This window comes from Gossypium hirsutum, chromosome A08, assembly GCF_007990345.1.
Source record: "Gossypium hirsutum isolate 1008001.06 chromosome A08, Gossypium_hirsutum_v2.1, whole genome shotgun sequence".
Classification (NCBI taxonomy): Eukaryota; Viridiplantae; Streptophyta; class Magnoliopsida; order Malvales; family Malvaceae; genus Gossypium; species Gossypium hirsutum.
The window spans coordinates 13,590,829-13,603,680 of NC_053431.1; the positions used below are offsets into that span (position 1 = coordinate 13,590,829).

A 12,852-nucleotide genomic window follows, 5' to 3' on the forward strand; every position below is an offset into this window, starting at 1 on the left:
AATGAGGAGGGTTTTAAAAGGCAAATAAACCCAAATAAAATGGGCTGGACGATTTGGGCATAAGAATTAGCAAGAAAATAAGGAGAAACAAAGGCAAAATTGGAAATTTTGCAAATTAAACATATAAAACAAAGAGTAAATTGAAAATCTAGAGATTTCTTCATAATTCATCAGCAAAAATGCCATAGGAGGTCTGGAACAAGCTGGTTTTTTCATAATTTCATATCATGTGAGTTCAATTCTTGTTATTTCTTTAAAATTCTTCATGATTTATGCCTTTTACAACTCGGTCCTACTATTAAATTCATTAGTTTTGATTTAATGGATGAAATTGAAAGTTACCATAGTTGAGTACTGGAAGTTTATGATGAATAAACATGGGTTTGAAGTTTTAATTTTGTTTAAAAAATGGGTTTATTAAATGTTTTTGTTTAGAAATCGATTTTTAGGACTTAATTGTGAAAAGTTGAGTATTAAGGTTTGATGCTGAAATTCTGATTTTAGAAGGTTGTGAAGTAGTTTAAGATGATAGAATAAAGTGCTAATTGAGGAAAAATCAGCTCAATTGGGGGGGTGAGTTGAGCAGGGACTAAATTGTAAAAATTATAAAATTTTAGGTAAATATGTAATTTTAAAATTTGAAGGGCATAAAGCATGAATTGAATTGGAATTGAAGTAGATGCTGATGAGTAAATAATTTTATATTCTAGATCAAGATTCGGAAGACAAACGAGGAAAATGAAAAGTTGTCGAATAGTCCCTGAAATATTACAACTTTTACAAATTGGCTCAGGTAAATTCATATGGTTGAATTGTGCGATAATTTGTTAAATTAGAAATGATGTGATGTCATCTACATGTTATTGTATTGTTAATAATGTGAAACATTATAAAGATCGGATTGGAAGTTCAAATTGAGGAAAACGCAGGATTGGGTACGTTTGTGTTGTGACAAGTGATGAATTGACGGATAAGACCATGGTTAATCCATGGCAAAGTTATGATACATAGGTATGGTATTTTCCATACTGATCTATGATATATACGTATGGTATTTTCCATACCGAGCTATAATACGTAGGTATGGTATTTCCCATACCGAGTTGTGAAACGTAGGTATGATATTAACCATACTGAGTTGTGAATCGTGGCATTGAGTAAACGACGTACTCAAATCCGTAAGCCGTCCCTTAATTTGACATGTGTGGGTAAGTGATAGTTGAGGTTAAGTGTTGAACTATGAATTGATATTTGGGTATTGAGCTCAATTGAGTGAACTCATCGTTTGAAATTGTATTTGACAGGAATTGAATATTTAATATTATTTATTGAATTGTTTGTGAATCTTGGTGAGATTGTTAATATGAATCTATGAACTTATTAAGCTCCCAATGCTTACTTTGTGTGTTAATGGTTCTTGTAGATTTGCGTGATATCGATGGATCGGATCAACACATCAGGAAGCACTATCTAGAGTTACACCGGTAGATTTTGAATACAAATTTTGATTTGTATGGCATGTATAGGATAGGGTTGAAGGATGTAGTTTTGAAGTTTGATATTTGTATTTCTAAATATCTATGTTTTGAAGCTATTTTGGTAAGGTAATGAGTGAAACCATTTTTACAAATTAGAATAAAATAGTAGTATTATGGTATGTTGGTAGATGAAAAACTTGTGTTTTGGTTGATTTGGTTGATTGATTTGGACATATTTGTGTATTTAAAGGTTATGTGCAGATGAAATATAGAAAGGGTGAGAAATGTGGTCTTAAAATGGCTTATTATCGTCCACACGGGTAGACACACGGCTTGCCCTATGGACATGTGTTGTAGCTGTGTGTCCCCTGCACCTTAAAATTTAGAAGTAGAATGCTCTGAATTAAGCACAAGGGTAGAGACATGGGTATGTGTCTTAGCCGTGTAGGTAACATGGTCTTAGACACGGCCATGTGATTTGACCGTGTAAAACCTGCACTTAAATTGTAAAATTTAAAATAACTACATGGCCTAACATACGGGCGTGTGAGCCATGTATGTGTGAAAAATTTTGTATTTTGTGAAAATTTCTCTAAGACTCCGAATAAGTACCGATTCGATTCTAATGTTCATATTGGGCCTCGAGAGTCCATTTAAGAGATGGTTTGAATGTTTTCATTTATGAATGGTAAATTTGAATCAAGTTAGTTATACATATTCAGTTATCCTCGGGAATACTCTGTAACCTTATTTTGGCGGCGGATATGGGTTAGGGGTGTTACATTTATTGGTATCAGAGCTTAGGTTTTGTTGACTCTCGGAACAATTGTGATGAGTAAAGTATTTAGAAATACATGCCATGTAAATCTGTGATAGTTTGATGTGTATGATTCGATCTAATTCTTATTATTTTTATAGATTATAAAAGATGCTGGATAGATCTGAACGTGTTGAACAGAAAGAAGCTAAGAGTAGAGTGCAGACTTCATAACAAGGAACGAGTAGTGATGTTTCAATTTTTTTGATGCGAGAACAAGAACTTAAAAACATGATTTATGGAGTTATGAATCAGTGGTATAGGGAAACTCTGCAAGAAAGAAGTCAGGCTCAACCACCTCTACCCCCTACTGCACCACCTGTGGTACCCCCGGTTGCTTCTTCACCTTCTCCAACAACTGAATCCAGTAAATGTTTTCCGATTGAAAAGCTCAGGAAGTTTGGAGCTGAGAAATTTTGAGGTAGATCGGATGATGACCTTGTAAAAGCTGAGTGCTGATTACAAAGTCTAGTAAGAATTTTTAAACAAATGGCTTGTTCCCCAGATGATTATCTAAGATGTGCCGTCTCTCTATTAAAAGAAGAAGCATACAATTGGTGAGAAACTGTGGAAACGATAGTACCTGAAGAGAAGCTTACTTGGGAATTTTTCCAGAGTGAGTTTAAAAAGAAATATGTGGGTAAAATATACCTAGACAAGAAAAGAGAGAATTTCTCGATCTACGACAGGAAAATCGAACGGTGGCTGAATATGAAAGAGAATTTGTATACTTGAGAAATATGCTCGAAATATCGTGTTGATTGAAGAAGAGATGTGTATTAGATTGGAAGAAGGACTGAATGATGAGATAAGAATCATAATCGGAGGCGTAGAAATTCAGGAATTTATTACTTTGTCAAATAGGGATAAGAAATTGGAGGAGGTGTATAACAGAAAGATACAAAGAGATAGAAGAAACAGGGAATCATTCAAGAGGAGTTCTTCTAAAACGATCTCAGCTGCTCCAGTTAAAAAGTTTAAAGATGATTTTAGCTGACCTACTTCAACTCCTGAAAGATTGGGTAAAAGTAAAATAACTGAGCAAAATGTGAGAGTAACTATTAAACCTGTAGCCAGTGTTAGCAGTGTACAAAATTCTCCCAAGCCAAGATGCAAAGAATGTGGAAGATTTCATAGTGGTGAATGTTGGGGCAGAACAGGAGCTTGTTATAGGTCTGGGAGTACTGATCATTTTATTCAAGACTGCCCCAAATTGTTAAAAGAAGAAGAGGAACAAAAAGAGAAACAAATGGCTACCCCTCAAAAGGTTAAATGTTCGAGTCAAAGTAGTGCAATGGGAACTGTCTGCTCGGGAATGAGAGATTCTACTGCTCGATTAGAAGCTCAAGCACCTGCACGTACATATGCTATTCGAGCAAGGGAAGAGGCTAAAGCCCCAGATGTGATAGCTGATAATTTCTATCTTTTTAATGATTTTGTGTATGCATTAATTGATCATGGATCTACACATTCTTATATTTACACTGTATTAGTATCAGAAAAGAAACTACGTGCAAGTTACAAACCCATTAGGACAAAGTGTGTTAGTTAATTTAATATGTCGAAATTGTCCATTGAAAATATAAGGCTGTGAATTCCTTGTTGATTTGATATTGTTACCTTTTCGGGAATTTGATGCTATTTTGGGAATGGACTGGCTAACAAAACATGATGCTATAGTGAACTATCGAGAGAAATTGATTGATTTGAAAAACAAGGCAAGAGAATTAATTTCGACTGAGTTCGGAAATATAAAGTAATTTTCAATTCAAAAATTGGTACGGAAAGGTAATGAAGCATATCTGGTTTACATCCTTGATACTCGAGGTTTTGGACCAAAGCTAGAACAGTTGCCAGTTGTTAATGAATTTGCTGATGTCTTTCCTAAAAAAATGCCAGGTTTGCCATCAGATCATGAAGTTGAGTTTGTGATTGATGTAATCCCGGGAACAGCTCCAATATTTATAACATCGTACAGAATGACATCGACGGAATTAAAAGAGTTGAAGATTCAGTTGCAAGAATTATTAGATAAGGGGTTTATCAGACTGAGTACATCTCTTTAAGGTGCACCTGTTTTGTTTGTGAAAAAGTGATAAACCGTAATTTATACATATTTTTATCCCATGCTTAGCACATTTATGGATGATTTCTCCTTAGATTTGGTGAATTCGATGTCCTAATCCTTTAATTTCATGTTTTATACTTAGGTGAGCATAGGAGAGTAAAAAGAGCGAGAAACGGGCCGAAAACAGAGAAAATAGACCCATGTGGAAAATCAACATGGCCTGGACTCCCTCACACGGGCGTGTCACACGGCCGTGTCCATTTGGCAAGATCAAAGAATGATTTACACGGGTAGACTACACGGCCGTGCCTATTCAACAGCCTTGACCGTGGGTTGGAGTAATCGCACACGGGCGTGTCCTAGCCGAGCCCAAGTTTAGTCCTATTCGAAAAAGGCCAATTTTTAGGGCTCTTAGGCATTCAAAATCCTATTTAAACACCTGAGGAGGCACTTAGAAGGGGGACGCAGAGTAAGAAGCAAAGAATTACTCAAGGAAAGAAGAAGCAAAGAATTACTCAAGGAAAGCCGATTGATCCATCTCAAAAGCCGGATTCATCATCAAGACTGAAGATCTCCCTTCAAGTTCCTTCAGGAGTTTTGGGTTTTCTTATGTTTTGTTATCTTTATGCTTTTGAGATGTTTTCTTTCATAAGTATGAACTAAACCCCCTAAATAGCTAAGGGAATGAAACCTAAGACAGATCTTTTTATTATTATCTGAATTGTATGATAAATATTTGACTTGTTCTTAATTATGTGTTCTTAATTCTTGTTTTAATATTTTAGGATATTGATTCAAGTTAATGCTCTTATTCAAAGGAGGAATAGACCCTGTCTAAGAGTAAAATTATCATAATTAAGCGGATTTGATTGCGCGCCTAGAGATAGTGTGACAAGATTTTGCCGGATTAGGGTGAAACCTAATAAGGGAATCCATAGATCAAGTTAATGCAATTCTAGGGTGTTAATTAGAAAGAGATTTCAATTATTCAACCTAGGGTTAGACGTTATTAGTCTCGAGAGAGATAATAATATAACTTAGGGATTTCATGGATCGAGTCAAATGAATAAATCGTCTGATTCAGAGTCAAATAACAAGTGAAGTCTAGGTGGACTTTTCCTTAGGTATTGTCTTAATCAATCGAATTTTCCCATAAGTATTTTCCCAAATTTTCTTTCTGTGCATTATTAGTTTAGTAATTAGTTTAGATAACCAAACCTTTTAATTTTTAGGCTAGATAATAAAAAGGAAGTAAACACCAGTACTCGTGGTTCCTTTGGGTTCAACAATCCGGTTTTGTTGAACTATACTCCTGTTCGATAGGTGCACTTGCCTTAATTGTGATAATAAGTTAGTCTCAAGAACGATTCATTCATAAATCTTTAAAACCTGTCGCGAATGTCACGTATCAAGTTTTTGGCGTCGTTGCCAGGGAACTAGGTTATTAGAAACGCTCGATTTTTATTACTTTAGCCATTTTATTTTTATTGCAATTCAAATTTTATTTTTTATTTTTATTTTTTAAATTTTCTTTTCTAATTCTTCATTTATTTTCTTTTGACAGGTTTTTCTTGTTTATGACCAGAAGAAACTCGTCAGGACCACTACTTTTTGACGGTAAGATCGACCGTACAATTCGCAGAAACCGAAAAAAATAAGGCAAATCTTAAAATACACAGTGGAGGAGTAAGAGGAAGATACTTCAACCACAACCGAGGAGATGGCTGAAAACCAAGAAAATCCACTACCTCCTGCGATTGCTGCTAATCAGAATCCTGCTTCGCGTACTATACATAATTATGCTAAACCTTCTTTAACGGGAACTGAATCGAGCATAGTTAGGCCTACTGTTGCTGCAAATACTTTTGAACAGAAACCTAACACCATTCAAATGATCCAACAGTTTGTTCAGTTTGATGGTTTGCAGGACGAGGATCCCAACGCTCACTTGGCAAATTTCTTAGAGTTTTGCGACACTTTTAAAATCAACGACGTTTCTAATGATGCCATTCGCCTTCCATTGTTTCTCTTTTCGTTGAAGAATAAGGCTAAACAGTGGTTGAACTCGTTACCACGAGGGTCAATCACTACTTGGGAACAAATGACCGAAAATTTTTTACTTAAATATTTTCTACTGGCTAAAACAGCTAAGTTGAGGAATGACATTTCTTCCTTTGTGCAAATGGATCTAGAAACACTCTATGATGCATAGGAGAGATACAAGGATCTTTTGAAAAGATGCCCTCATCATAGGTTACCACTTTGGCTATAGGTTCAGATGTTTTACAACTGTGTGAACCCCTCAACGAGGCAACTCATCGACATAGCCGCCGGTGGAACTTTGAATAGAAAAACTCCTGAGGCGGCTTACGAATTTATTAAGAGATGTCACTGAATAACTATCAGTGGCAAGTTATGAGGATAAAGCTGACGAAAGCAACCGGTGTTTTCAACCTCGATGCGGTTACTATGCTATCTAACCAAGTAGAACTCTTAAATAAAAAGATTGACAGCTTGTGTGGTTCTACTCAGGTACATCCATTGATGAGGTACGATTCGAATGGAGGAGGAGGAACAAGTCCAATATATGGGTAACAATAATTCTAGACCCCAAAATAACCCGTATAGTAACACTTATAATGCAGGTTGGAGGAACCATCCTAATTTCTCATGGGGTGGCCAAGGGAATCAGCGACCATCACCACCTCTAGGCTTCCAACAACCACCCTACCAACAAGAGAAAAAGCCGAACCTTGAGGAGATGCTAACAAAATTCATCTCAGTGTCAGAAACTCATTTTCAGAATACCGAGATAGCACTTAAGAATCAACAAGCATCGATCCAAGGGTTCGAAACTCAAATAGGTCAGCTCGCTAAATTGATATCTGAATGACCACAAGGTAGCCTGCCGGTAATACTAAATCTAACCCAATGGAGCAAATTAATGCAATTAACATTCAAGATGCGGAAGAGTTTGCTGCACCTGAACTAGAACCGAGGCAAGAAACTGTGGTAAGTAAAGGTAAGGGTGAGGTGGACCACAATGACCAGAAATCGGTAAGTAAAGAATACAAACCTCGTGTGCCATACCCAAACGTGACAAGAAAAGACCGCACAGAAGAACAATTTGGTAAATTCTTTAAATTATTAAAAAAGCTACATATTAACTTACCGTTTATTGAAGTTCTTTCGCTGATGCCAAACGTAGTCAAATTCTTAAAGGAGCTTTTAACAAATAAACGAAAGTTGGATGAGGCGTCGCATGTGGAGTTGAATGTAATTTGCTCAGCCATTCTACAGAATAAGCTACCCAACAAATTGAAAGACCTAGGGAGTTTTACGATTCCTTGTTTAATTGGTAGTTTAGATGTTCATAATGCATTGGCTAACTTAGGGGCAAGCATTAATGTTATGCTTTATAAAATGTTTAAACAACTAGGTCTTGGGAAACCCAAACAAACTAGGATTAGTATTCAATTGGCTGATAAAACCATTAGATTTTCTAAGGGTATCATAGAAGATGTTCTTGTTAAGATCGATAAATTTATATACCCAGTAAACTTTGTTGTTCTAGACATGGAAGAGGATAATAACGCACCTTTGATTTTAGAATGACCCTTTTTAGTGACTGCTAGAACCATTATTGATGTTAGTACAGGTGAATTCACACTTCGTATGGGAGACGAAACAATTACCCTTGAAGCTTGTAATTCGAGTAACACATCAAAAATTAAAGGTGGTTGCATAAATCATTCTACTAAAACTGACCATGTGGTGCAACCTACTTTGCAGGAAATAAGTTCAAAGAACCTACACGAGCTATGTTCAAGCAATATCAAAAGACCTATCTATGAAGAACGAAGGCTACAAATCGAGGAGCTAGATGAATGGCAGACACAGAAATCGAGAACACTCAATAAATTGAAACCGAGCCAGGACGAGCTCAATACCTCACCAAACCAACTTAAGGTTGGAGACAAAGTACTACTAGATGCAGCAGATCCTCGCATTACCACTTCTGAACCTAATGAAGAAATTCCTCTTATGGTACTCAGTATTTTCCCATATGGTACAGTCGAGGTTATTCATCCCAAATTCGGCACTTTTAAGGTAAACAATGCTCGTCTCAAACCTTATGTTGATAAAGTTGATAGCAGGGATAATGAGTGTAAACTCCTCACACCACCTTGACGATGCAGAAGAGAGGTTAGTCGAGCTTAGACTATGAATAAGCACTTCTCGGGAGGTAACCTGAGCACTAACAATAATGATTTATTTAAATTCTAATTTTTCACATCTAACTTACTGAGTCTTGAAACATAGGGTTTTCCCATCCACACGGCCAGGTACACAGGCGTGCCGTAGGCTGTGCATATACCACGGGATACAACACGGCCGTGCGATATGACCGTGTGAAAACAGAGCAAAAACGTTTCCCCAACACGAGATCCGATAAAGTTTCCACGACTGTGAGACGTGGCTGTGGGCAATCCTACCAAAGTAACACGGGTGAGAGACACGACCGTGCCCACCGACCGTGGTCGAGCTTGTCAAAATAACACTGGCGTGTGCCTGCATACACCAGCGTGAGAGAAGCGAACGAAGATTGACATGGCTATGCAACATGGCCGTATACACCAATGCGCCCAATTTCGAAAACCACGAAACGCACGGGCTGAAATGACGGCACATGGGCGTGCCCCATGGCCGTGTGCCTCAAATTCTCTATAGTCACCTATTATTTATTTTATTTTTATCTTTATATTTTCAAATTACTTTTTATTTCCTTTTAATACTATTTTATCTTAAGTTTTTACAATTTTTAGTTTTGGCTATTTCATTACGAGTAATTATGCTTCATTATATTCCCTAAAAAGTTCTTGATTCTATCACAGTTATAAAGAGCTCCAAAGTTCATCATCGCATAGGAACTACAAACTCTACTAGGAAAGGTTCTCCACGACTGCCATGTCCTGGTCGACCACGACCATAGCTACTAACAGATATAATACTCTTTTGGCGAAGGACTTATGGATTAATGAACATCTACCCCCACCGGAGTATCCTTCTCCACCCTCATCATTGCTTTGGCCGATTATTCTCCATAACTCCAATTCAAGGAATTCATTCATCATTCAGGAAGTTGCACTTCCCTCTCTATCTTATGATTATATATTTATCTTTTTCAATATATCTATCTTTGTACATTGAGGGCAATGTACATCTTAAGTGTGGGGGGTCTTTTATATCATCATTAGAAATCCCTAAATTTTGTCTTATTCTCACGTGAATCACTCATATCACTATTAGAATGAATTTTAATTAATTTATGATCTTTATCGATATGTCTTGAATTAAAATATAGGTATTTTTGCATTAATTGTTTAAACTTTAAGACATTAGGGAATCAAGCATGATAAGTTGATTTTTGAAGAATTAAAAACTTTTAGGTTGTTTCCCTAAATTTAAGTATTATCGTGAGTTGAAATTCACAAGTTTAAACATCAAAAAGCCATAATTTTTTAGAGATCTTGAGCTTTTAGAGCATATTTTATTTCGTTCATGCTCACTTTCATTATGAGTGCGTCAGTTTTGATTTGTTATTCTAGAACTTGCTTGATTATGCATGTTAAGACCACACCATTTGAGTTGATATGTCAAGATGATAAAGGCACTTAGGAGCCTACCTTCATAATTAACCCTTAGTGAACCCATTTGAGCCTAACAAGCCATTAATTGATTTACCCTCAATATTAACCTATAACCCATTATTGTTGAAATCCCCTAATTTGATCCCTATTTTTTTCGAGATTTGATTTGAACTAATTGCTTAGCTATGTTTTGTTTCTATATGTATTTGAAAAAAAATACTTACATACATATTAGTAGTAATTCATCATTTTTGAGCTTGTGTGTTAATTCCATATTCTGATAAAAAGCTCACTTGTATTCAACCGATGACTAGTTATTTTTGTAGCTAGGTAATTTTTCAATTCATTCTTGATTCTAACCTTTTCTTTTAGCTTGTGACCACACCCCCTAACCAAAGCCACATTACAACCCTTTAAAATACCTTTTTGATTGATGTATCAACTCAATATATAGTGGTGGAGATTTGATTTTCAAGCAAGCCTATGGTAATAACTTTTCATGTTAACTTATGAGCGCTTTTATTGATGTCCTTAAACACCTTGAGTGATTTGAGTGAATCGTTAGTGATGATGTTAAACTCTGTGATATTTTGATCAAAGGTAATTACTTAGATGAGGGGAGACACCTATGTTTTCGTGATAAAATGCTCAGGTTGGAATGTTTGAAACTTTGACGTACTTTTAGTTGAATTTTTAGTGTATGAATACTTATGGATTATTTTGAGATATTATTGATAGGGATTATAAATTGAGAAGAATTTATTTTGATTGTGAGTTGAGGATTTTGCTTGAGGACAAGCAGATGCTTAAGTGTAGGGGTATTTGATAAATCGTAATCTATACATATTTTTGTCCCATGCTTAACACATTTATGGATGATTTCTCCTTATATTTGGTGAATTTGATGCTCCTAATTTTTTAATTTCATGTTTTATACTTAGGTGAGCATAGGAGAGTAAAAAGAGCGAGAAACGAGCCGAAAACGAAGAAAATGGACCCACATGGGAAATCAACACAGCCTAGACTTCCTCACACGGGTGTGTCACACGGTCGTGTCCATTTGGCAGGATCGAAGCACGACTTACACGGGTAGACTACACGGCCATGCCTATTCAACAGCCTTGACCACGGGCTGGAGTAATCACACACGGGCGTGTCCCTGCCGAGCCCAAGTTTAGTGCTATTCAGAAAAGGCCAATTTTTAAGGCTCTTAGGCATTCAAAAGCCTATTTAAACACCTGAGGAGGCACTTAGAAGGGGGACACAAAGTAGGAAGCAAGGACTTACTCAAGGAAAGTCGATTGATCTATCGCAGAAGCCAGATTCATCATCAAGACTAAAGATCTCCCTTCAAGTTCCTTCAGGAGTTTTGGGTTTTCTTATGTTTTGTTATCTTTATGCTTTTGAGATGTTTTCTTTCATAAGTATGAACTAAACCCCCTAAATACCTAAGGGGAATGAAACCGAAGACAGATCTTTTTATTATTATCTGAATTGTATGATAAATATTTGACTTGTTCTTAATTATGTGTTCTTAATTCTTGTTTTAATATTCCAGGATATTGATTCAAGTTAATGCTCTTATTCAGAGGAGGAATAGACCCTGTCTAAGAGTAAAATTGTCATAATTAAGCGGAGTTGATTGCGCGCCTAGACATAGTGTGACAAGATTTTGCCGGATTAGGGTGAAACCTAATAAGGGAATCCATAGATCGAGTTAATGCAATTCTAGGGTGTTAATTAGAAAGAGATTTAAATTATTCAACCTAGGGTTAGATGTTATTAGTCTCGAGAGAGATAATAATATAACTTAGGGATTTCTACGGATCAAGTCAAATGAATAAATCGTCTAATTCTGAGTCAAATAACAAGTGAAGTCTAGGTGGATTTTTCCTTAGGTATTGTCTTAATCAATCAAATTTTCCCAAAAGTATTTTCCCAAATTTTCTTTCTGTGCATTCTTAGTTTAGTAATTAGTTTAGATAACCAAAACTCTTAATTTTTAGGTTAGATAGTAAAAAGGAAGTAAATACTAGTACTCGTGGTTCCTTTGGGTTCGACAATCCGGTCTTGTCGAACTATACTCCTATTCGATAGGTGCACTTGCCTTAATCGTGATAATAAGTTAGTCTCAAGAACGATTCATTCATAAATCTTTAAAACCTGTCGTGAATATCACGTATCAAAAAGAAAGATGACACATTGAGATTGTGTATAGATTACAGACAGTTAAACAAGGTTACGATCAAGAACAAATATCCTTTGCCCCGCATTGATGATTTGTTCGATCAGTTGAAAGGTGCTGTCATGTTTTCAAAGATAGATCTTCGATCTGGGTATTATCAGTTGAAAGTTAAAGAATGCGACGTGCCGAAAACTGCTTTCAAAACTCGATATAGTCATTACGAGTTTCTAGTAATTCCATTTGGTTTAACTAATGCTCCTGCTGCATTTATGGACTTGATGAATTATATTTTTCAACCTTATTTGGATAGATTCATGGTTGTATTTATTGATGATATACTAATCTATTCAAAGACAGAGCCCAATCATATACAACAGTTGAAAATTGTGTTATAGACCTTGATAGAGAAGCAGTTGTATGCAAAATTCAGCAAATGTGAATTTTATCTACATGAGGTTGGATTTTTGGGTCATATTGTTTTAGCTAAAGGAATTCGAGTAGACCCAAGTAAAGTATCAGCAGTGGTAAATTGGAAAAATCCGAAGAATGTAATTGAAGTGCGAAGTTTCCTGGGATTAGCATGATATTATCGCTGTTTTGTTAAGAATTTTTCAATGATTGCTTTGCCGATGACCTGACTACTTCAGAAGAAT

General features: G+C 36.0%; 1 non-coding gene across 1 annotated transcript; it reads right to left on the reverse strand.

Annotated features, from left to right (window-relative positions):
• Positions 1 to 6,512: 6,512 nt before the first annotated feature.
• LOC121205386 (small nucleolar RNA R71) lies at positions 6,513 to 6,619 on the reverse strand. The gene has a single exon (XR_005900465.1). It is a non-coding gene; the product is annotated as a small nucleolar RNA R71 (small nucleolar RNA).
• Between the last annotated feature and the right edge of the window lie 6,233 nt (positions 6,620 to 12,852).